This window comes from Arachis hypogaea, chromosome 19 (genome assembly GCF_003086295.3).
Source record: "Arachis hypogaea cultivar Tifrunner chromosome 19, arahy.Tifrunner.gnm2.J5K5, whole genome shotgun sequence".
NCBI lineage: Eukaryota > Viridiplantae > Streptophyta > Magnoliopsida > Fabales > Fabaceae > Arachis > Arachis hypogaea.
Window position 1 is genome coordinate 41,816,980 of NC_092054.1, and position 26,232 is coordinate 41,843,211.

At 38.8% G+C, this 26,232-nt stretch overlaps 2 non-coding genes across 2 annotated transcripts; one reads left to right on the forward strand and one right to left on the reverse strand.

Annotated features, from left to right (window-relative positions):
* Positions 1-2,816: 2,816 nt before the first annotated feature.
* Positions 2,817-2,924, reverse strand: LOC112780453 (small nucleolar RNA R71). Its single transcript, XR_003191288.1, has one exon. It is a non-coding gene; the product is annotated as a small nucleolar RNA R71 (small nucleolar RNA).
* Positions 2,925-11,443: 8,519 nt separating this feature from the next.
* Positions 11,444-11,547, forward strand: LOC112780477 (small nucleolar RNA R71). The gene has a single exon (XR_003191310.1). It is a non-coding gene; the product is annotated as a small nucleolar RNA R71 (small nucleolar RNA).
* Positions 11,548-26,232: the final 14,685 nt, after the last annotated feature.

Genomic DNA, 26,232 nt, shown 5'->3' on the forward strand with positions numbered 1-26,232 from the left:
AATTCGCTTATCTGAAATTCCTACCAATGAATTACATAAGTATTTCTATCCCTATTTTATTATATTAAATTTGAAAACACCATTATCAATTTATATCTGCCTAACTGAGATTTGCAAGGTGACCATAGCTTGCTTCATACCAACAATATCCGTGGGATTCGACCCTTACTCACGTAAGGTATTACTTGGACGACCCAGTGCACTTGCTGGTTAGTTGTATCGAAGTTGTGAACCATGGTATTGGCGCCATGTTCTTGGCGCCATTGCCAGGGAAAGAAAGAGCCATGAATTTTACAGAATTAAAGTGTAATCACGATTACGCATACCAAGTTGCTCACGTTGCCAGGGATTGTTCGAGCCTGGACATCACAATTTCGTGCACCAAGTTTTTGGCGCCGTTGCCGGGGATTGTTCGAGTTTGGACAACTGACGGTTCATCTTGTTGCTCAGATTAGGTAATTTTCTTTTTGTTTTGTTTTCAAAAAATTTTCAAAAATCTTTCAAAAATTTCTCATCTGTTTTTGAAAAAAAAAATGTTTTCAAAAAAAAATATATTTTTCTTCAGAATTTTTAAGAATGAATTCTAGTGTTTCATGAAGCATGTTGAAGCCTGGCTGGCTGTTAAGCCATGTCTAATTCCTTTGGGAATGAGTATGTCAGGCGTGTCATGTCTGAATTACATGCTGAAGCTTGGCTGGCCATTGGCCATGTCTAGTGTTTTGGACCGGAGCTTTCATTGAAAGCTTGGCTGGCTCATGAGCCATGTCTAATTCCTGGACTGAAGCTTTAGACTAAGAATGCAAGATTCCTGGAATTCATGTTAAAAATTTTGGAATCCTTATTTTTTCTTTTTCATATAATTTTTGAAAAAAATCCAAAAAAATTAGAAAATCATAAAAATCAAAAATATTTTTCTGTTTCTTGTTTGAGTCATGAGTCATGTCATAAGTTTGGTGTCACTTGCATATGCATCTTGCATTTTTCGAAAATTTCATGCATTCATAGTGTTCTTCATGATCTTCAAGTTGTTCTTGGTAAGTCTTCTTGTTTGATCTTGATGATTTTTTGTTTTGTGTTGTATGGTGTTTTTCATATGCATTCTTGAATTATTAGTGTGTAAGCATTAAAGAATTCTAAGTTTGGTGTCTTGCATGATTTCTTTGCATTAAAAATTTTTCAAAATTGTGTCTATGATGTTCATCTTGATCTTCATAGTGTTCCTGGTGTTTATCTTGACATTCATAGCATTCTTGCATGCATTCATTGTTTTGATCCATAACTTTCATGCATTGCATCATTTTTCTTGTTTTTCTCTCTCATCATAAAAATTCAAAAAACAAAAAAATATCTTTCCCTTTTTCTCTCATCAAATTCGAAAATTTGAGTTGACTTTTTCAAAAATTTTTAAAATCAAGTTGTTTCTTATGAGTCAAATCAAATTTTCAATTTGAAAATCTTATCTTTTTCAAAATCTTTTCAAAAATCAAATCTTTTTCAAACTTCTTAGTTATTTTCGAAAATTCAAAAAAAAATATTTTTCAAAAATATTTTTCTTAATTTTATATCATAATTTTCGAAAATAACAATAACAATTAATGTTTTGATTCAAAAATTTCAAGTTTGTTACTTACTTGTTAAGAAAGATTCAAACTTTAAGTTCTAGAATCATATCTTGTGATTTCTTATGAATCAAGTCATTAATTGTGATTTTAAAAATCAAATCTTTTTCAAAACTAATTTCTATCATATCTTTTCAAAAATATCTTCTCATCTTATCTTTTTCAAAAATCTAATTTCAAAATATCTTTTCTAACCTCCAATCTTCTTATCTTTTCAAAATTTGTTTCAACTAACTAACTAACTTTTTGTTTGTTTCTTAACTTTTTCAAAACTACCTAACTAACTCTCTCTCTCTAATTTTCGAAAATATCTTCCCTCTTTTTCAAAAATTTCTTTTTAATTAACTAATTATTCTTATTTTTATTTTTAATTTTAAAAATTTTTGAAAAATACTAACATTTTTCAAAAACCATTTTCGAAAATCACTAACTCTTTTTCAAAAAAATTTTTCGAAAATTTTCCTTCTCTCATTTTATTCTATTTATTTATTCATCTACTAACATCTCATCTCACATCTCAACCCTCCTCACAGTTGTGTTTCTTCCATTATATTAAATTCTTTGTCTCCCCCTCTTCTTCTACTCACACAGGGATCCCTATACTGTGGTATAAAGGATCCATATTATTATTATTATTTTTTTCTGTGCCCTCTTCTTTGTCATATGAGTAGGAACAAGGATAAGAACATTCTTGTGGAAGCAGATCCAGAACCTGAAAGGACTCTGAAAAGAAAACTAAGAGAAGCTAAAATACAACAATCCAGAGATAACCTTTCAGAAATTTTCGAACAGGAAGAGGAGATGGCAGCCGAAAATAATAATAATGTAAGGAAGATGCTTGGTGACTTTACTGCACCAAATTCCAATTTACATGGAAGAAGCATCTCCATTCCTGCCATTGGAGCAAACAACTTTGAGCTGAAACCTCAGTTAGTTTCTCTGATGCAGCAGAACTGCAAGTTTCATGGACTTCCATCTGAAGATCCTTTTCAGTTCTTAACTGAATTCTTGCAGAAATGTGATACTGTTAAGACTAATGGAGTAGATCCTGAAGTCTACAGGCTCATGCTTTTCCCTTTTGCTGTAAGAGACAGAGCCAGATTATGGTTGGATTCTCAACCCAAAGACAGCCTGAACTCTTGGGATAAGCTGGTCACGGCTTTCTTAGCCAAGTACTTTCCTCCTCAAAAGCTGAGCAAGCTTAGAGCTGATGTTCAAACCTTCAGACAGAAAGAAGGTGAATCCCTCTATGAAGCTTGGGAAAGATACAAATAGTTGACCAAAAAGTGTCCTTCTGACATGCTTTCAGAATGGACCATCCTGGATATATTCTATGATGGTTTATCTGAGCTATCAAAGATGTCACTGGAGACTTCTGCAGGTGGATCCATTCACCTAAAGAAAACGCCTGCAGAAGCTCAAGAACTCATTGACATGGTTGCTAATAACCAGTTCATGTACACTTCTGAAAGGAATCCTGTGAGTAATGGGACGCCTATGAAGAAGGGAGTTCTTGAGGTTGATACTCTGAATGCCATATTGGCTCAGAATAAAATATTGACTGAGAAAGTCAATATGATCTCTCAGAGTCTGCATGGAATGCAAGCTGCATCCAACAGTACTCAAGAGGCTTCTTATGAAGAAGAAGCTTATGATCCTGAGAACCCTGCAATAGCAGAGGTGAATTACTTAGGTGAACCTTATGGAAACACCTATAACTCATCATGGAGAAATCATCCAAATTTCTCATGGAAGGATCAAAAGCCTCAACAAGGCTTTAATAATGGTAGAAGAAACAGGTTTAGCAACAGCAAGCCTTTTCCATCATCCACTCAGCAACAGACAGAGAACTCTGAACAAAATACTTCTAATTTAGCAAATTTAGTCTCTGATCTATCTAAGGCCACTATAAGTTTCATGAATGAAACAAGATCTTCCATTAGAAATTTGGAAGCACAAGTGGTCCAGCTGAGTAAAAGGATCACTGAAATCCCTCCCAGTACTCTCCCAAGCAATACAGAAGAGAACCCAAAAGGAGAGTGCAAGGCCATTGACATAAGCACCATGGCCGAACCTACAAGGGGAGTGGAGAATGTAAATCCCAAGGAGGAAGACCTCTTGGGACGTCCAGTGGTCAATAAGGAGCTTCCCTCTGAGGAACCAAAGGACTCTGAGGCTCATCTAGAGACCATAGAGATTCCATTGAACCTCCTTATGCCCTTCATGAGCTCTGATGAGTATTCCTCTTCTGAAGAGAATGAGGATGTTACTGAAGAGCAAACTGCCAAGTTTCTTGGTGCAATCATGAAGCTGAATGCCAAATTATTTGGCATTGATACTTGGGAAGTTGAACCTCCCTTGTTCATCAATGAACTAAGTGATCTGGATCAACTGACATTACCTCAGAAGAGACAGGATCCTAGAAAGTTCATAATACCCTGTACCATAGGCACCATGATCTTTAAGGCTCTATGTGACCTTGGTTCAGGAATAAACCTCATGCCCCTCTCTGTAATAGAGAAACTGGGAATCTATGGGGTGCAAGCTGCTAAAATCTCATTAGAGATGGCAAACAGTTCAAGAAAACAGGCTTATGGACAAGTAGAGGACGTGTTAGTAAAGGTTGAAGGCCTTTACATCCCTGCTGATTTCATAGTCCTGGATACTGGAAAGGAAGAGGATGAATCCATCATCCTAGGAAGACCTTTCCTAGCCACAGCAAGAGCTCTGATTGATGTTGACAGAGGTGAAATAGTCCTTCAATGGAATGAGGACTCCCTTGTGTTTAAAACTCAAGGATCTCCCTCTGCAACCATGGAAAGGAAGCAGAAAAAGCTTCTCTCAAAGTAGAGTCAACCAGAGCCCCCACAGTCAAACTCTAAGTTTGGTGTTGGGAGGCCACAACCAAACTCTAAGTTTGGTGTTGAACTCCCATATCCAAACTCTAAGTTTGGTGTTGGAGAGTTTCAACAATGCTCTGAACATCTGTGAGGCTCCATGAGAGCCCACTGTCAAGCTATTGACATTAAAGAAGCGCTTGTTGGGAGGCAACCCAATTTTTATTTATCTAACTATATTTTTCTTAGTTATATGTCTTTGTAGGTTCATGATCATGTGGAGTCACAAAATAAATATAAAAATTGAAAACGGAATCAAAAACAGCAGAAGAAAAATCACACCCTGGAGGAGCATCTGTCTGGCGTTCAGCGCCAGAACAGAGCATGGTTCTGGCGCTGAACGCCCAAAATGGGCAGCTTCTGGGCGCTGAACACCAGAACAGGCATGGTTCTGGCGTTCAACGCTAGAAATGGCACACAAATGGGCGTTGAACGCCCAAAATGGCCACCAACCTGGCGCTGAACGCCCAGAGTTGTGTGCAAGGGCATTTTACATGCCTAAATTGGTGCAGGGATGTAAATGCCTTGACGCCTTAGGATCTGTGGACCCCACAGGATCCCCACCTACCTCATCATCTCTCTTTCCATTCATGATCATCCCTTCTGTTTTCTATTTACCACTCACATCCATACACCCACTACCTTCAAAATTCAACATCTCTCTCCCACCCAATCCCACCCATATGGCCGAATACACACACCCATCCATCTCCTCCATATCTTCTTCTTCTTCTATTCTTTCTTCTTTTGCTCGAGGGCGAGCAACATTCTAAGTTTGGTGTGGTAAAAGCATAGCTTTTTTGTTTTTTTTCCATAACCATTGATGGCACCTAAGGCCAGAGAAACCTCTAGAAAGAGGAAAGGGAAGACAAAAGCTTCCATCAAGGGTCTATAGCTCAGTGGTAGAATATTTGACTGCAAATCAAGAGATCCCTGAGATACCTCAGGGGATACATTTTCTTCCACACAATTATTGGAAGCAACTAAGGGTGGAACATCAAGAGCACTCCATCATCCTTCATGAAATCAGAGAAGATCTAAAAGCAATGAAGGAGGAGCAACAAAGGCAAGGAAGAGACACAGAAAAGCTCAAGGACATCATTTGTTCCTCAAGAAGGAAACGCCACCATCACTAAGGTGGATTCATTCCTTGTTCTTATTTCTTCTGTTTTTTTGTTTTCTATGTTAAGTGCTTATCCATGTTTGTGTCTTCATTATATGACCATTAGTAGTTAGTAACTTTGTCTTAAAGTTATGAATGTCCTATGAATCCATCACTCTCTTAAATGAAAAAGGTTTTAATTCAAAAGAACAAGAAGTACATGAGTTTCGAATTTATCCTTGAACTTAGCTTAATTATATTGATGTGGTGACAATGCTTCTTGTTTTCTGAATGTATGCTTGAACAGTGCATATGTCTTTTGAAGTTGTTTTTTAAGAATGTTAAATATGTTGGCTCTTGAAAGAATGATGACTAGGAGACATGTTATTTGATAATCTGAAAAATCATAAAAATGATTCTTGAAGTAAGAAAAAGCAGCAAAGAACAAAGCTTGCAGAAAAAAAAATAGGCGAAAAAAAAATAGAAAGAAAAAGAAAAAGCAAGCAGAAAAAGCCAAAAGCTCTTAAAACCAAGAGGCAAGAGCAAAAAGCCAATAACCCTTAAAACCAAAAGGCAAGGGCAATTAAAAAGAATCCCAAGGCATTGAGCATCAGTGGATAGGAGGGCCTAAAGGAATAAAATCCTGGTCTAAGCGGCTAAACCAAGCTGTCCCTAACCATGTGCTTGTGGCGTGTAGGTGTCAAGTGAAAACTTGAGACTGAGCGGTTAAAGTCAAGGTCCAAAGCAAAAAAAAAGAGTGTGCTTAAGAACCCTGGACACCTCTAATTGGGGACTTTAGCAAAGCTGAGTCACAATCTGAAAAGGTTCACCCAATTATGTGTCTTTGGCATTTATGTATTCGGTGGTAATACTGGAAAACAAAGTGCTTAGGGCCACGGCCAAGACTCATAAAACAGCTGTGTTCAAGAATCATCATACTGAACTAGGAGAATCAATAACACTATCTGAACTCTGAGTTCCTATAGATGCCAATCATTCTGAACCTCAATGGATAAAGTGAGATGCCAAAACTATTCAAGAGGCAAAAAGTTATAAGTCCCGCTCATCTGATTGGAGCTATGTTTCATTGATAGTTTGGAATTTATAGTATACTCTCTTCTTTTTATCCTATTTGATTTTTAGTTGCTTGGGGACAAGCAACAATTTAAGTTTGGTGTTGTGATGAGCGGATAATTTTAAACGCTTTTTGACATTGTTTTTAGTATATTTTTAGTAGGATCTAGTTACTTTTAGGGATGTTTTCACTAGTTTTTATGTTAAATTCACATTTCTGGACTTTACTATGAGTTTGTGTGTTTTTTTGTGATTTCAGGTATTTTCTGGCTGAAATTGAGGGACTTGAGCAGAAATCAGATTCAGAGGTTGAAGAAGGACTGCTGATGCTGTTGGATTCTGACCTCCCTGCACTCAAAGTGGATTTTCTGGAGCTACAGAACTCGAAATGGTGCGCTTTTAATTGCGTTGGAAAGTAGACATCCAGGGCTTTCCAGCAATGTATAATAGTCCATACGTTGGCCAAGAATAAACGACGTAAACTGGCGTTCAACGCCAGCTTTCTACCCAAATTTGGCGTCCAGCGCCAGAAAAGGAGCCAAAACCAGAGTTGAACGCCCAAACTGGCACAAATACTGGCGTTCAACTCCAAGAAGGACCTCTACACGTGCAACACTCAAGCTCAGCCTAAACACACACCAAGTGGGCCCCGGAAGTGGATTTATGCATCAATTACTTACTCATGTAAACCCTAGTAGCTAGTTTATTATAAATAGGACCTTTTACTAGTCTTTTTGACCATCCTGGATCCTGGATTGTATTTTGATCCTGTGATCACGTTTTGGGGGCTGGCCATCTTGGCCATGCCTGGACCTCTGACTTATGTATTTTCAACGGTAGAGTTTCTACACTCCATAGATTAAGGTGTGGAGCTCTGCTGTTCCTCAAAGATTAATGCAAAGTACTTCTGTTTTCTATTCAATTCATCTTATTTCGTTTCTAAGATATCCATTCGCACCCAAGAACGTGATGAAGGTGATGATTATGTGTGACGCTTATCACCATTCTCCCCTATGAACACGTGCCTGACAAACATTTCCGTTCTACATGAAATAAGCTAGAATGAGTATCTCTTAGATCTCCTAACCAGAATCTTCGTGGCGTAAGCTAGAATGATGGCGGCATTCAAGAGAATCCAGAAAGTCTAAACCTTGTCTGTGGTATTCCGAGTAGGATTCAATGATTGAATGACTGTGACGAGCTTTAAACTCGCGATTGCTGGGCGTTAGTGACAGACGCAAAAGGAGGGTGAATCCTATTCCAGCATGATCGAGAACCGACAGATGAATAGCCGTGCCGTGACAGGGTGCGTGAGCATATTATTGACTGAGAGGAGGGGATGTAGCCACTGACAACGGTGATGCCCTTGCATAAAGCCAGCCATAGAAAAGAGTAAGACTGATTGGATGAAGATAGCAGGAAAGCAGAGGTTCAGAGGAACGAAAGCATCTCCATTCGCTTATCTGAAATTCCTACCAATGAATTACATAAGTATTTCTATCCCTATTTTATTATATTAAATTCGAAAACACCATTATCAATTTATATCTGCATAACTGAGATTTGCAAGGTGACCATAGCTTGCTTCATACCAACAATCTCCGTGGGATTCGACCCTTACTCAAGTAAGGTATTACTTGGACAACCCGGTGCACTTGCTGGTTAGTTGTATCAAAGTTGTGAACCATGGTATTGGCGCCATGTTCTTGGCGCCATTGCCAGGGAAAGAAAGAGCCATGAATTTTACAGAATTAAAGTGTAATCACGATTACGCATACCAAGTTGCTCACGTTGCCAGGGATTGTTCGAGCCTGGACATCACAATTTCGTGTACCAACAAGCTATCAATGGCTTCTTGCAATTGGTGCATGTTCAAGGTCTGTTGTGCTTGACCCTTTAAGACTTGTCCTTCCACTACTTGAGGGGTTGTCTTCTTCCTTTGCTTCCGCTGAGGTAGGGGGGATGCAATGGCATTCATCCTTCGTACAGTTATTGGAATGCCTTCCTTTATCCACACGGGGTCCTCATCTTCGAAAACCACCCCAGCTTTCTTGCAAATTCGGTAAATAGTGCTTGGGTAACCTATCGTTCCTCTTGAGTTGCTTTTCTCCGCCATCTTTCTAATGCCTTCAGCTATGAGTTCATGGACCTTGGTCTCTCCTCCCTTCAGTTTGGTTGTCCAATCTATCCCTTTTCATGCTTCTTTCCCTTTCCTATAAAGATTTGAAATAAGAAAATTAATATCATAAAAAAATTTAAACTCTAAATAAAATGAAAGAAAGGATTTGATTGTTTATTTATGAATTCCAACTAACTAACTAACTATTGGTGGGTCCTTATATGCATTTTGGTGGCACCATGAGGTGACACCAAACTTAGTTTGGATCACTGTGATGGAGGTTTTGTGTTCAAAGCTCCCAAGACTAGCATGCATCTTGGTTTGCTTTGAACACCAAACTTGTTCCTCACTATATTCTGCATAAGAAGATTTTCACCAATTGTTTGTCAAGTTTGGATTGAAGCTCATAAAGATTGTCTTATTCATTATCATCTGAAAGCATATAAAACATGGGTTGCCTCCCATGAAGCGCTTCTTTAGCGTCACTAGCTTGACGTTTTTCCTTTATCATGGTGGTTGGTAGTGCTTAAAGTCCTCCCCTCTTGCTGTGGACTTGTATCCATTGGTTGGATCAATGATCTCCACATGTTCCAGGGAAAGAACTCTGTTGATAGTGAAGACCTTAGGTAATTGAGATGGCACAGTAGGGAGATTAGGGGGAATATTTGGGAAGTAAGCTGAGACAACTCTATCCCCTGGAGAGAAGTCTTCCGTAGGGATCTTCTTGTTCCTCCATCTCCTTGGTACCTTCTTCTTTGTTTCTTTTGAGGTTGCCTTCCCCTTGGTGACCTCTTTTCTCCAAGGAGTTGTGATGCTGTCTTCACCTGCCTCTAGAGGTTTGGGTTCCTCCAACTCTTCCTTGAGCTGTGGCAATTGCTGTTTTCCTTGTTTGTCAGTTAAGGGGGTCTCAGAATGAGCTGGCTGTGCTTCAGTGCTTCTTTTTTCTTTCAGTGTCTTATTATCATTTGTGCTTAGTTCCTTGTCCTCTTGATCTATTTCTTGTGAGAGTTTGAAGACATCAAAGCTAAGTCGTTCATCATGAATTCTCAATATTAGCTCCCCTTTCTCTACATCGATAAGTGCTCTGGCTATAGCTAAGAATGGTCTTCCCAATATGATTGGGTGAGTGTGACTTTCTTCCATGTCCAGAATGACAAAGTCTGTTGGGAGAAAATACTTCCCAACCTTTAGCAACACATTTTCCACCACTCCTATTGCTTGCTTTTGAGTTTTGTCAGCCAGTCTGACAATGACATCTGTGGGCATTATCTCATTGATCTGCACCCTCTTCACCAGGGATAAGGGCAGTAAGTTGATGCTGGCCCCCAAATCACATAGTGCTCTGTCGAACATATTTTCACCTATGGCACAAGGGATATGAAAACTTTCTGGGTCTCTTCTTTTTGTAGGCAACCCAGGTTGAATAAGGGCACTACATTCCTTGTTCATCACTATAGTCTACCCTCCCTTGAGTGAGCTTTTCCTAGGAAGAAGTTCCTTCATATACTTGATGAATGCAGGCATTTGTTGAATTGCCTTGATGAATGGTATGTTCACATGCAGAGATGCAAACAAGTCTAGGAACCTTGAGTATATTCTCTTTCCCACAACACCATTGAGCAGTTGAAGAAAGGGTGCATAGAGCTTCAGCAACTCTTGTTGTGACATTTTTGGTTCTTTGTGATCTCTATCCTCCTCCTTTATTGAGTTGTCTTCAGGTTGTTCGAGAAGTTTGCTTTGCTTGTCTTCAGTCTCTTGATCACTTGTAGTGACCATTTTGCAATCTTCCCATCTTACTTTCTTTGCTTCTCCTTTGGGGTTTTTCTCCGTGTCACTTGGGAAGCTATCAGTAGGTTTGGGAATCTTCTCAGCTAAATATCCCACCTGGAATTCCAGCTTCCTAATGGTCTCTCCCTGGTTCTTAATATTGGCTCGCACCTCCTCTTTGAACACCTTATTTTCTTGAATCTCTTGGCATATTTCTTCAAGTAAGGCTTCAATCTTAGAGAGCTTGTCATCAATTGATGAGTGATTCGGAGCAGATGTGCTGTTTTGGTTTTGATAAGTGTGTGGAGAAGTGTTGTTGTGGGGGTGTTGAGATGTCCTTTGGGTGAATTACTGGTGAGCTGCATTGTTGTTGGAGTAGTAACGTCTCTGGTCTTGGTTTTGATTTTGCTCACTTCCCCACCCAAAGTTTGGGTGGTTTCTCCATCCAAGGTTGTAAGTCTTGGAGTATGGATCATAGTTTTTCCTTGGTGAATTCCCAATGTAGTTGGCTTGCTCCTGACTCCCCTCTGCTTCTTCATTCACTCCTTCTTGGATTGTTGATGAAGATGAGATTGCTGCTACTTGGTTCCTCTCCATCTTCTTGGTGAGGTTAGCCAGTTGTTGGGTAATGAGCTTGTTTTGGGCCAACAGAGCATCTACATTGTTTAGCTCCATCACTCCTCTTGTGTTCCCTCTTTCGGAAGCATAGAAGTAGTCGTTTTCTGCTACTGTTTCAATAACATCTATGGCTTCCTCAATGGTCTTCTTCTTGTTCAAAGATCCTCCAGATGAATGGTCTACGGCCTTCTTTGACTCATAAGAGAGCTCTTCATAGAAAATGTGCAGCTGCACCCATTCGTTGAACATGTCAGGTGGACACCTCCTTGTTAAGTCCTTGAACCTCTCCCATGCTTCATACAGAGTCTCACCATCTTGTTGCCTGAAAGTTTCAACCTCAGCTCTCAGCCTATTGATTCGTTGAGGAGGGTAGAATCTTGCTAAGAATTTGTTCACCACATCCTCCCAAGTTGTCAAGCTCTCCCTTGGGAAGGATTCCAGCCACTTGGCTGCCTTGTCCCTAAGTGAGAAAGGAAATAAGAGCAGTCTATAGGCGTCAGGATGAACACCATTAGATTTCACTGTGTCACATATTCTCAGGAAGGTGGTCAAATGTTGATTGGGGTCTTCTTGAACACCTCCTCCAAACGAACAGTTGTTCTGAACAAGGGTGATGAGCTGTGGTTTAAGTTCAAAGTTGTTGGCATGGATTGTTGGTTTTTGGATGCTACTTCCACAATTGCCTGGGTTTGGATTGATGTAAGAGCCCAAAACTCTTCTATCCTCCCCAGCATGATTTGCTCCACCTCCTCTGCCATGGTTGTGAGTCTCTTCTTCATGGTGATTTTCCATGTTTTCTTCCATGTTTAGTTCAAAGTATTCCTCAAAGTGTTCCTCCTCTTCTTCAGCACCAACTACACGTTTTTCTTTTGCCTCCCTCCTTAGTCTAAGGAAGGTTCTCTTAGGTTCAGAATCAAAGGAAGTTGAAGCCCCGCTTCTTCTCCCTGTCATACAACCAACAAGTACAAGCAAAGAAAATAGGTGCGGACAGTATTTGTGTCAGAATTACTGTTAGTTGTGGGTGATGCAATATATCAAACAATTAGTGGGTTAGCAAACAGAATTGAAAATAACAAAGAAAAACGAAAGAGTAGAGGGAGAAGGGAAGAAGTTTAACTAAAACAAAAAGTAATTCACTCAAACAGAAAATGAAATTCACAAAATAAAAATGCTCAATCTAGTGATCTTCCAATTTAATCATTGTTGATGCACAATCAATCCCTGGCAACGGCGCCATAAACTTGATGCACGGAAAACTTGTCTCTCAACAAATCTCCCTTCGGCAAGTGTACCGAATTTGTCGTCAAGTAAAAACTCACAATAGAGTGAGGTCGAATCCCACAGGGATTGATTGATCAAGCAACTTTAATTAGAAGAATGTTCTAGTTGAGCGAATCCAGAATTTGGGTTGAGAGTTGTAGAAAATAAAATGGCAGGAATGTAAATAACAGAAAAGTAAATGCTAGAATTAAAGGACTGGAAGTAAATGACTGAAAATAAATTGCAGAATTGTAAATGGGAATGGGGGATTTGCTCATAAAAGTAAATGGCAGAAATGAAAGAGAATGGGTAAGATCAGAGATGGGGAGTTCATTGGGCTTAGGAGATATTGCAATTCTCCGGATCAAGTTCATTTTCATCTCTTCCTCAATCAATGCACTTATTGATCTCCTTGGCAATCTTAAGTGATTGGATTACAATTTCTTGCAATTCAATCTCTCAAATCTTGATCAATAGCCAATTCCTTGGTCAATTGCTCATGAGAAGAGATGAAGTATGGTCACTGATTATACCACATGCATTTCCCAAATCAAGTGTTGAGAGGGTTATAGTCACATACCCATCCAAACCCAATTTGGTCCAGCATGAGAAAGCATTTCTAGCTTGATCTCTTCATTTCTCTTTCAAGGTTCAAAAGAGATCCAAGTTTGAATAGCTAGTCTTCCAAGATAACTACTCAATTGGATGAAGATCGAAAGCTTTCAAGTAAAATCAAGAGGAAAGATAGAAGAAGAATAATGAAAATTAGTATTGATCCATCAAATTACAACAGAGCTCCTTAACCCAAAGAAAGGGGTTTAGTTGTTCATAGCTCTTGAAAATGAAAACAAAGATGGAGAATACATCATAAAACTAGAATTGCAAAGAAAGTAAAATACAGAGAGTAGTTCTCCTTTTCCAGCCTCCAGAACTCCCTTCTCAATTCAAAGCTAATCCTATATATACTACTCTTCTAAGCTTCTAGTGTGATTCTTCAAGTCTTGGGCCTTTGGATCTTGAGTTTGAAGCAGTTCCTTTCTTTATTTGGGCTTGGCTTTACTTGCAGAGAGAAAGTGCGAATTGGACAGAGACTTTAGTTCAGGACGTTAGGGGTGTTAATATTTAGTGAGAATATAAGTTCAAGAACGTTAGTGACACTTAACATTGTCACTAACGTTCTAATGCACCCCTTTGCCTCACATTAAAACCCACGTTAACTAGGTTAACGTGGCTTTTAACGTTGCTTTGTTAACCTTCGAGAACATTAGTGACACTCAATATTGTCACTAACGTTCCAATGTGCCCCTTCTTGCTTCACGTTAAAGCCCACGTTAACTAGGTTAACGTGGCTTCTAACGTGGCCTTTGCCATCCTTTGATAACGTTAGTGACATTCAACATTGTCACTAACGTTCCAATGTGCCCCTAGGTCTCACGTTAGAGTCCACGTTAACTAGGTTAACGTGGCTTCTAACGTGGCCATCCTTAGCCATCCCAACGTTAGTGACAATGTTGAGTGTCACTAACGTTGGCTCATCCTTCATTCCTCATCGTTAGCTTCCACGTTAACCAAGTTAACGTGGAAGTTAACGTGACTCTTGGGGGTTGTGTGGTTGCTTCAACGTTAGTGACAATGTTGAGTGTCACTAACGTTGTCGACAACTCTTCATCCCTTACGTTAGCTCCCACGTTAACCAAGTTAACGTGGGAGTTAACGTGGTACTTTGCACCATAGGCCAACGTTAGTGACAATGTTGAGTGTCACTAACGTTGGCTTCTCTTCCCCCCTTAACGTTAGAGGCCACGTTAACCTACTTCTAACGTGGCCACTTATGAGTAATTGCCAACGTTAGTGACAATGTTAAGTGTCACTAACGTTGGCTCAACTTCTCTTCTACACGTTAGAGTTCACGTTAACTTAGTTAACGTGACTTTCTAACGTGGGCATTGATGGCTTTTTGAGAGTGTTATTGACAATCACTTTTCTCATTAACCTTGCAAGTTACCTCCCCTTTTCTTGCTTCTTTTTGGTCCTGAAATCAAGCAATAAAGTGCATCAAAGCTCTAGTCCAAGTCATGAGTAATGCAACATAATATTTGTCACTAAACTTATGCAAAATCCTCATGAAATTATGTAAAATGCACAATGTATGCTTGAATCAAGGCATAAGTGAATATCTACCCAAAACTAGCTTATTTTCTAAAGAAATGCATGAAACTAACCTAAAAACAGTAAAGAAAAGGTCAGTGAAACTGGCCAAGATGCCCTGGCATCATTGTGTACACAGATCATGCTGCTCTTAAATATCTACTCACAAAGCAGGATTCAAAACCCAGACTCATAAGATGGGTGTTGCTTCTGCAAGAGTTTAATATAGAAATAAGAGACAGAAAAGGGACAGAGAACCAAGTGGCTGACCATCTGTCCCGGATAGAGCCAATAGAAGGGACGTCATTCCCCTCTCTTGAAATCTCTGAGACCTTTCCTGATGAGCATTTGTTTGCCATTCAGGAAACACCATGGTTTGTAGACATTGCAAACTACAAAGCTGCAAGGTTCATTCCCAAGGAGTACAGCAGGCAACAAAAGAAAAAATTAATTACTGATGTAAAGTACTACTTGTGGGATGAACCCTATCTCTTTAAGAGATGTGCAAATGGCATAATTCGTAGGTGTGTGCCTAAAGAAGAAGCACAAAGGATCTTATGGCATTGCCATGGGTCACAATATGGAAGTCATTTCGGAGGTGAGCGAACAACCACTAAGGTCCTCCAATGTGGCTTCTACTGGCCTACACTCTACAGAGATTCCCGAGAATTTGTACGTAAATGTGACAGTTGCCAGAGAGATGGTAATTTGCCTCACAGTTACGCCATGCCGCAACAAGGAATCTTGGAGATTGAGTTGTTTGATGTATGGGGTATTGATTTCATGGGGCCTTTCCCACCATCATACTCAAACACTTATATTCTGGTGGCAGTTGACTATGTATCAAAATGGGTTGAGGCCATTGCCACACCCACCAATGATACTAAAACAGTGCTGAAGTTCCTCCAGAAACATATATTCAGCAGGTTTGGTGTTCCCAGGGTACTAATTAGTGATGGGGGCACTCACTTCTGCAACAAACAGCTTTACTCTGCCATGGTCCGGTATGGGATTCGCCACAAGGTGGCGACTCCATATCATCCACAGACAAATGGGCAAGCTGAAGTCTTTAACAGAGAACTAAAAAGAATCCTGGAACGGACTGTAAGTACCCGTAAAAAGGATTGGGCACGAAGCTTGGATGACGCTCTGTGGGCTTACAGAACAGCATTCAAGACTCCTATAGGGACCTCTCCATACCAACTTGTGTATGGTAAGGCATGCCACCTGCTCGTGGAACTGGAACATAAAGCCTACTGGGCAACCAGATTCCTAAACTTTGATGCCAAATTAGCTGGAGAAAAAAGATTGCTCCAGCTAAATGAGCTAGAAGAATTCAGATTCATTGCTTTCGAAAATGCCAAGCTTTATAAAGAGAAATAAAAAAAGTGGCATGACAGAAAGCTGTCATCTAGAATCTTTGAACCAGGACAAAAGGTTCTGTTGTTTAACTCTAGGCTCAGGCTATTCCCCGGGAAACTGAAGTCCCGGTGGAGGGGACCATATGTGATTACAAGTGCATCAACATATGGTTATGTAGAGCTTCAAGATATTGATTCTAATAAGAAGTTCATTGTTAATGGACAGAGAATCAAGCACTATCTTGAAGGCAATGTTGAGCAAGAGTGCTCAAGACTGAGGCTAGATTAAAAACTCAGCAAGGTCCAGCTAAAGACAATAAAGAAGCGCTTGCTGGGAGGCAACCCAGCCATGGGGCATCACTTCCTCTAAGCATTTTGCCCTATTCTTGATTTTATTTGTTTATATAAAGTTCACTAATACTAAGGTAAAGAGTCAATTGTATAAGTTCACAAGGTTACAGAAGGATTCTGCACACAAAACAGAGAAAAAGAGCTCACTGGCAAGAAAACGCCAGTAAGGATAGCCATCTGGGCGTTAAACGCCAGAAAGAAGCATCTTCTGGGCGTTGAATGCCAGAAAGAAGCTCCTTCTGGGCGTTTAACGCCAGATTTACAGCGTCCTGGGCGTTCAGAAAAACGCCCAGTGACAAAGGAGTTCCTGGCGTTCAATGCCAGAAAGAAGCAACAGCTAGGCGTTGAACGCCCAGGAGAAGCAGCAGTTGGGCGTTGAACGCCCAAAACATGCAGCGTTTGGGCATTCAAACGCCAGGATGGTGGGGAGGAGGTAAATTCGTTTTTTCTTCATATTTTTCATTTTAATCTCAATTTTCATGTTTCAATTCATGATTTCTTGCATAAACATGTTACAAACCCTGATTTCTAAAATCCCTAATTTCTAAAAACCCTTCTTTCAAAATATTAAATATATCTTAATCCATAAGCACATATCCTTTTTTTTCAATCCAATTCAACTCTTTTTCAAAATTTTCAAAACAAATCTATCTCTTTTCATTCAAAAATCTTTACAACTAACCAATATCTTTTTCAAATCTCTATATTATCTTTTTCAAAAATCCAATTTTATCTTTTTCAAATATCTTTCATATCTTTTCAATTTTAAATTATATCTTTTCTTATCATACTTATTTTTTTTAAAATCATATCTTCTATCTTATCTTTCTCCCTATTTTCGAAAACCCCCCTCCCTTTTAAAAACCCATTCGGCCTCCTTCCTCTCATCCACCATCCTATACTGGCTCTCCTTCTATCCCTCTCCTTTCTTTTCTTTTGCTTGAGGACAAGCAAACCTCTAAGTTTGGTGTGTTTATCCGTGATCACTAAACCATACCCACTAAGATCATGGCTCCTAAAGGAAAACAACCCACTCCAAGAGGCAAGAAAGAGAGTGTTCCAAAACCACTTTGGAATCAAGGGAAGTTCTTAACTAAAGAACATTCAGACCATTATTACAAAATAATGGGTCTAAGATCAGTGATCCCGGAAGTTAGATTCGATCTGAAAGAAGACGAATATCCGGAGATCCAGGAGCAAATTCGAATCAGGAACTGGGAGATCCTAGCTAATCCTAAAACGAAAGTGGGAAGGAATATGGTCCAGGAGTTCTATGCTAATATGTGGCAAACAGACAAGCAAAGACTATCTGGATCTACTCTCTATGACTATCAGACCTTGGTCAGAGGAAAGATTGTTCATACCCACCCTGACAAGATCAGGGAGATCTTAAAGCTACCTCAGCTGAAAGATGATCCAGACTCCTTCAATAGGAGAATGAGGAGAACAGACAAGGGCCTGGATAAGATTCTAGAGGATATATGTATTCCTGGAGCCAGGTGGACCACCAGCATGAAGGGTATCCCAAATCAACTCAAAAGAGAAGATCTCAAACCAGTCGCCAGAGGATGGCTGGACTTCATTGGGCATTCTCTGCTGCCCACTAGCAACTGTTCTGAAGTCACTATTAGAAGAGCAGTGATGATCCATTGCATCATGATGGGAAAAGAAGTGGAAGTTCATCAACTGATTTCAACTGAATTTTACAAAATTGCAAACAAAAATTCCAAAGATGCCAGGTTGGCTTATCCAAGCTTGATTTCTATGCTATGCGAGGACGCTGGAGTGAGGATGGGAATAACTGAATATATCTCAGTTGAGCGACCAATCACCAAAGCATCAATGGAAAAATAATAAGCACAGGATGACCCCATCAAGAAGAGAACACAGGAATTTCTCCCAGAAATCCCTCAATTTGAATACTGGGAGTATCTTGAAACATCTATTACCAAGATGCAAGAAGCTATGGAGCAAATAAAGAAAGAACAGAAGGAACAAAGTAGCATTCTTTGCTATTTGCTTAAAGAACAGGAGGAGCAAGGGCGTGATTTAAGGGAATTGAAGCGCTAGAAATTATCTCTTGAAGGACCAAGCACCCCGCAGATTAGAGGAACATCCACTTCCCAGAACAAAGGTTGTTAAATTCCAATCTTAGCCTTATCTCTGTGATAACTGTTTTTATTTTAGTTTTACCTTAGGAGTCATATAGTAGTAATTAGTATCTATATTTTTGATTTTATCTCCAATTAAGCTATAATTTAATTTTATCATCATCATTAAACATGAATAAAATAGAAGAATTTCTTTAGAATAAGAGGCAATATTTTTCGAGTTTTTAATAAGATAAATTCTAATTATTTTACATGTGGTGGCAATGCTTTCTGTCTTCTGAATGAATGCTTGAACATTGCATATGTCTTTTGAATTTGATGTTTAAGACTGTTAAATATGTTGGCTCTTGACAGAATGATGAACATAAGACATGTTATTGATAATCTGAAAAATCATAAAAATGATTCTTGAAGCAAGAAAAAGCAGTGAATACAAAATCTTGCAGAAAAAAAAATAGAGAAAGAAAAAGAAAAAGCAAGCAGAAAAAGCCAAAGCTCTTAAAACCAAAAGGCAAGAGTAAAAAGCCAATAGCCCTTAAAACCAAAAGGCAAGGGTAATAAAATGGACCCCAAGGCTTTGAGCATCAGTGGATAGGAGGGCCTAAAGAAATAAAATCCTGGCCTAAGCGGCTAAACCAAGCTGTCCCTAACCATGTGCTTGTGGCGTGAAGGTGTCAAGTGAAAACATGAGACTGAGCGGTTAAAGTCAAGGTCCAAAGCAAAAAGAAGAGTGTACTTAAGAACCCTGGACACCTCTAATTGGGGACTTTAGCAAAGCTGAGTCACAATCTGAAAAGGTTCACCCAATTATGTGTCTGTGGCATTTATGTATCCGGTGGTAATACTGGAAAACAAAGTGCTTAGGGCCACGGCCAAGACTCATAAAGTAGCTGTGTTCAAGAATCAACATACTGAACTAGGAGAATCAATATCACTATCTGAATTCTGAGTTCCTATAGATGCCAATCACTCTGAGCTTCAATGGATAAAGTGAGATGCCAAAACTGTTCAGAAGCAAAAAGCTACTAGTCCCGCTCATCTAATTAGAATCTGAGCTTCACTCAAAAACTCTGAGATATTATTGCTTCTTAAAATTATTTGTATTCTATTTTATTTATCTAGTTGCTTGAGGACAAGCAACAGTTTAAGTTTGGTGTTGTGATGAGCGGATATTTTATACGCTTTTTGGGGTTAATTTCATATAGTTTTTAGTGTGTTTTAGTTAGTTTTTAGTTTATTTTCAGTATTTTCTAGGCAAAATTCATATTTCTGGACTTTACTATGAGTTTGTGTGTTTTTCTATGATTTCAGGTATTTTCTGGCTGAAATTGAGAGAGTTGAGCAAAAATCTGATTCATGCTGAAAAAGGACTGCTGATGTTGTTGGATTCTGACCTCCCTACACTCAAAGTGGATTTTATGGGGCTACAGAACTCCAAATGGCGCTCTTCCAATTGCGTTGGAAATTACACATCCAGTGCTTTCCAGCAATATATAATAGTTCATACTTTGTTCAAGGATAGACGATGTAAACTGGCGTTCAACGCCAGTTCCATGTTGCAGTCTGGCGTCCAGCGCCAGAAACAAGTTACAGGTTGGAGTTTAACGCCAGAAACAGGTTACAACCTGGTGTTGAATGCCCAAAACAGCCCAAGCATGTGAGAAGGTTAAGTCTCAGCCCCAGCACACACCAAGTGGCCCCCAGAAGTGAATTTCTGCGCTATCTATCATAGTTTACTCATTTTCTGTAAACCTAGGTTACTAGTTTAGTATTTAAACAACTTTTAGAGATTTATTTTGCATCTCATGACATTTTAGATCTGAACTTTGTACCTCTTGACGGCATGAGTCTCTAAACTCCATTGTTGGGGGTGAGGAGTTCTGCTGTGTCTCGATGAATTAATGCAAGCATTTTTGTTTTCCATTCAAACATGCGTGTTCCTATCTAAGATATCCATTCGCACTTCAATACGAATGTGATGAACGTGACAATCATCATCATTCTTCCACGAACGCGTGCCTAACAACCACTTACGTTCCACCATGGAATGAATGAATATCTCTTAGATCTCTTAATCAGAATCTTCGTGGTATAAGCTAGATTGATGGCAGCATTCAAGAGAATCCAGAAAGTCTAAACCTTGTATGTGGTATTCCGAGTAGGATTCAGGGATTGAATGACTGTGACGAGCTTCAAACTCACGAGTGCTGGGCGTAGTGACAGACGCAAAAGGATAGTAAATCCTATTCCGGTACGATTGAGAACCTGCAGATGATTAGCCGTGCGGTGACAGCGCATCTGGACCCTTTTCACTGGAAGGATGGATGGTAGCCATTGACAACGGTGATCCACCAACACACAGCTTGCCATAGGAGGACATGCATGCATGAATCAGAAAACAGAGGAAAGCAGAATTTCAGAAGACAAAGCATCTCCAAAACTCCAACATATTCTCCATCCTTGCATACAAGTATAATTTGTGTTCTGCCCTTTTATTCCTTGCAATCAAATTTGATAAGTGAATTATTTTATTATTTTCCTGACTAAGAGTTACAAGATAACCATAGATTGCTTCAAGCCAACAATCTCCGTGGGATCTGTAACAACCCCGATTTTCGAGTACGCGAGATCTTTTCTACAGGCACGAATTTCTCCGGAAGATCAGTAAAGGGAACACCTCTGCTGTATCATCAAGCATATCAATCCTCATTGTCATTATGTCATCTTTAAGCCAAAACCTCTTTTAAGGCAAGCTCGACAACGCGGCCACGGAGAACCTAGTTTTTGAACCGTATCGGTTGGCAGTTTTGATTCTGATTTTTGTAAATAGTCTCTATTTGATGAACCGGACTCGATTCATAAGAGGAGAGAGATAATAGTATAATATTATCATTATATTAGTATTAGAAAATTCTTGAATGATATTATAAGGTTACCTGGTCTGTTTTTGTTAAAAACAGAAAATCGGTTTAACCGGGTTTACGGTTTACTGGTGCAGCTTAGCACCAGCACTCTCTAATGAATTTAGCAATGCTAATGCCTCATTATACATGTTTTATTCTCATAATAAATATGTTACTAGTGTCATTTATGCTAGTAGCTCAGAAAATAATTTTTAGAGATGTTTTTACGATTGTTCTGATACACCTAGTTTTAGTAGTTGTACACCAGAGATATTTTAATATTATTTTAATCCACCTCCAAGCCAACCAATCACAACTCACCTTACACCCCCAAGACCTCCAAGGCTGTCTCATTTCATCATTTTGGCCGAAAATAACAAGAGAGAAAAGAGAGAAACTTTCATGAACACTTAATCTTCAAAGCTTGATTTCTTCTGAACTAAAACTCAAATCAAAAGTCCGATTTCACCAAAATGATCCTCTCTTCTTCCTCTACATAACCATATAACATATCAAGGCTGGAAATAAGGTGAGATGGCTGTCTCCCTCCCTCTTCAATTCGGTTTTCAAGGAAAACCATGCAAAACATGTGTTTTCTTGATGTTTTTCCTTAGGAATCATGCTTAACTTGACTTGAGGGCCAAGAAACGTGCATTTACAGCAAGTCTAAGGTGAGATATCTCTTCCTAACATACTGAGTGAGATTTGGTCAGTTGAGAGTTTTTGGATTTAAAGTTGTTCTTGATGTGATTTAGGAGGAAAAAGTGCTTAAGGACCACCTGAAAGTTTAACCGAATTAGGAGCAGCAAAACCAGGTAGGGTTTTGTAAAATTAATGTTGATTGATTGTGTTTGAATTGTGTGATTATGATATGGTTTGGTTATGCTTGAAATTGATTGTTTATATGAGTGATTCTTGTTGAAATTTTGGTGAAAATTTGATGAAATTTGATGATATTCAACTTTGAATTTGTGTTCTTCATGGCTGCTAGAAAAACGAACCCTAGACCTTAAATTGGGGTTCAATTTGTGTTAAAATTATGTAGAAAAGATGGGGTTTTAGTGGCTGCAAATTTATTATGAATTATGGTAAAAATCGGTTGCTGAAAAGACTGAAAAACGGGTAAAAACAGAGAAAGAATCTGAAGAATATACGAAGAACACGAAGAACACTTTGAGTGTGGTGAAGAACATTGAAGAACACCTTTTAGATCTTAGAAAGGACAAGGAAGTAAAATTTTTGGTGTTTAAGGGGTAATTTGGTAATTTCTGAAAGTTAAGGTGGTAAAAGTAGAAATATTAAAAGTTACGGGTGGTAAAAAGTGAATTTTAAAGGTTAAAAGTAAAAGTAAGTTAATTTTCGAAAATTTAATGATAAAATAATAAAAAAAATAATAAAATATTAAATAATAATATTTAATTAAAAATAATATTTTAATAAAAATAATAAAATAATGCGAAAATGGTAGTTTTCTGTAAAAGCTTTAGAAAGACAACTTTAAGTGTAGAATCTCATAATTACTTTCATAAAACACTTAGGGAGTGGTAAAAACATATTAGTGAGGCAAAGATAAATAAAAGATAAAAAGTTGAAGAAAAGATAAAAATCGAAGAAATAGTCTGTAAAGTTTTAATGACAGAAAAACAAACAGAGACTAGTGAACGAACTAGGGCAACATAGTTAGTCCTGGAATTGCGAATAGGGTTAGGTATTATATGAAAAGTTAAACTGTTTCAGTATAGACTTAATGAACCTATACTTGGGACAGGCTAACTATTCATACCAAAATTTACATAAGCTTTAAATACATACGTTAAGCAGAGAAATCAGAGCAGAATAAAGAAAACACAAAGAACAGAGTAACCAGAGAAAAGTAAAGAGATACAGAGAAAAGAGTAATCAAAGCAGAGTAAAAAGACAAAGTGAAAAGAGTAATATGATAAAGAGAAATGGTTTGAGCCAAGATATTGTGAAATTGAAAGATGTAAAGTTTGTATAGTATGATTGAATAGAGAAAGAAAGAAGTACTGCATAAGAATGTGAAAGTGATGATGAATAATGAGAATGATATTGAATGATGATAATGAGAAAAGAGTAATATAACAAAGAGAATAGAGGAGAAGAGTATAAAAATAAAGAGTTAAGCCTTGTGGCATGATATTCTATTATATGTTCATCTGATGTTTTTCTATAGGCCCTAGAGGTCCTGTAGGCCCAAGTTCACCTACAGTAAGTTGTTATTCCTGTAGGCCGAAGTTCAACTGCAGTGAATATCCATTATGTATCTCAGGGTGTTGCTCCTGTAGGCCGAAGTTCACCTACAGAGAGTTGTGATACCTGTAAGCCGAAGTTCACTTACAGGGGCACTATTTCTGTAAGCCGAAGTTCACTTACAGAGGTGCTATTTCTGTAGGCCGAAGTTCACCTATAGAAAGTTGTTGTGATTAAACCATTTCTGTAAGCCGAAGTTCACTTACAGAGGTGTTATTTTTGTAGGCCGAAGTTCACCTACAGAAAGTTGTTGTGTTGTGTTTAGACTATTCCTGTAAGCCGAAGTTCACTTACGGGAGTGCTATTTCTGTAGGCCGAAGTTCACCTACAGAAAATAAGCCATATCTAGGACTAGTTCCTAGGTAATGTCGGGCTGCAGGGTGTAAACCGACACGTGAGCTCATGGCCTGCAAAGGACAGACATGCATCATACTTGGTTGCGCATTTCCTCTATTATGATTGTTGTTTGAATGTATGCTTTCTTTGTTTTCATTCTATTCTGTGTCTGTGTTTTGTTTTCTTGTATTTTTTTGTTTGTGTTTTGCTTTCTATTTTCTCTATTTATCTATTTCTTCTGTCTACTGCTTCTCGGTATTCTGCTATTTATCTGCTAAACAACACGGAATTAATGAACTTAACTAATAACCCCGACCCTACTAAGAACTCCCCAGTTCTTACCCCTTCTCTCTCCCTTCCCCTTTTAGATGGAAGTATGAGTACCCTTCCGTAGTTCGCTGACGATCGTTCCTAAAAAGGATTATGCTCCACGTAGTCTTCTGAGTCTAGGGTGAATCTCGTTCTCCGTTTACATGTATATACTGTGAGACCAGCCAATGTCTGCACCCCATTTGTACGTGAATTTTGACCTAAATCCTGTGTACGAGACTCCTATTGTATGGCTACTTGATGAGGTACTAGAGAGACGTCGTATGATAATGTCTGATCGTGCAGAGGAGTAACAGATGAAGTTCTACCTTTTGATAACGTTCCACCTTACTTGAGTTTTGAAGACCTAGAACGTACTTTCCCTCGCTTTAGTAGTTTAGAGGGACTAGGCGAGTATAGAGTCTAGGCTAGCCTAGGTGCCAGCTTAGGGACTTCTTGAACAGGTCAGGGCCTAGGATGTTGTATGTATATATATGTATATAGTTATTATCTAGCTATACCTAGGGGTGTTCTAACTAAAGGTCTATACTCTAATAAAGGCTGGATAACTGAATCTTGCTAGCTACTTGTGATGTATTTATGTGTGGTTGCTTATAACTATTTTATCTGTTATCAGCTGTGAGTTGATTATGAATGATTCCGTCTATTGATCCAAATGTTTTCAAAAAAAAAAAAAGTACCTCGCTAACTAACTACGCTTTTAACAATAAATCAGGCTCATATAATAAATAATAGATAATAATTAGGATGACAAATTGGTAGCACTCAGTTTCCGGTATGTCCTAGGCGTACTGAAAATTGGGTCGTTACAGGATCGACCCTTACTCACGTAAGGTATTACTTGGACAACCCAGTGCACTTGCTGGTTAGTTGTGCGAATTTGTGAAGAACTGTGATTTCCAATTTCGTGCACCAGTTTCTAATCTAAGATTGGAACCTTCGTGGTATAGGCTAGAATTATTGGCGGCCATTCCTGAGATCCGGAAAGTCTAAACCTTGTCTGTGGTATTCCGAGTAGGATCTAGGAAGTGATGACTGTGACGAGCTTCAAACTCGCGAGTGTTAGGCGTAGTGACAGATGCAAAAAGATCAATGGATCCTATTCCAACATGATTGAGAACCGACAGATGATTAGCCGTGCGGTGACAGCGGATTTGAACTATTTTCACTGAGAGGACGGGAGGTAGCCATTGACAACGGTGAAACCCAACAAACAGCTTGCCATGGAAAGGAGTATGAATGATTGGATGAAGACAATAGGAAAGCAGAAGTTCAGAAGGAACAAAGCATCTTCATACACTTATCTGAAATTCTCACCAATGAATTACATAAGTATCTCTATCTTATTTTATATTTTATTCATCTTTTAATTATCAATTCTCCATAACCATTTGAATCCGCCTGACTGATATTTACAAGATGACCATAGCTTGCTTCAAGCCGATAATCTCCATGGGATCGACCCTTACTCACGTAAGGTTTATTACTTGGACGACCCAGTGCACTTGCTGGTTAGCTGTGCGGAATTGTGAAAAAGAGTTGAGATTACAATTGTGCGTACCAAGTTGTTGGCGCCATTGATGATCACAATTTCGTGCACCAATATCCAATCTGTACTTCAAGTTTCTTGATGGCCGCATCCTGGTTTTTGCATATTGGATCTCACCTCCTCCTTGAAAGCTTGCATGTCTTTAGACTCCTTGCAAAGTTCTCTAAGCATGTGATGCATGAGCATCTTTCCTATCTTTTCCTAGTGAATTTGTATTTAATTTGTTGAGTTTAATTAAAAATTAATTATCTTTTAGCCACTATGGATGTTACTTTGATTCGTGTGCAATTCTATTTATTTTAGGTAGCATTTAGCTGGATTTGATGGAGTTTTCGCAGAAAAAGAGAAGAAGGCCAATGATGCTGTCAACCCTGACCTCTCTTCACTCAAACCTAAATAACTTGAGCTACAGAGGT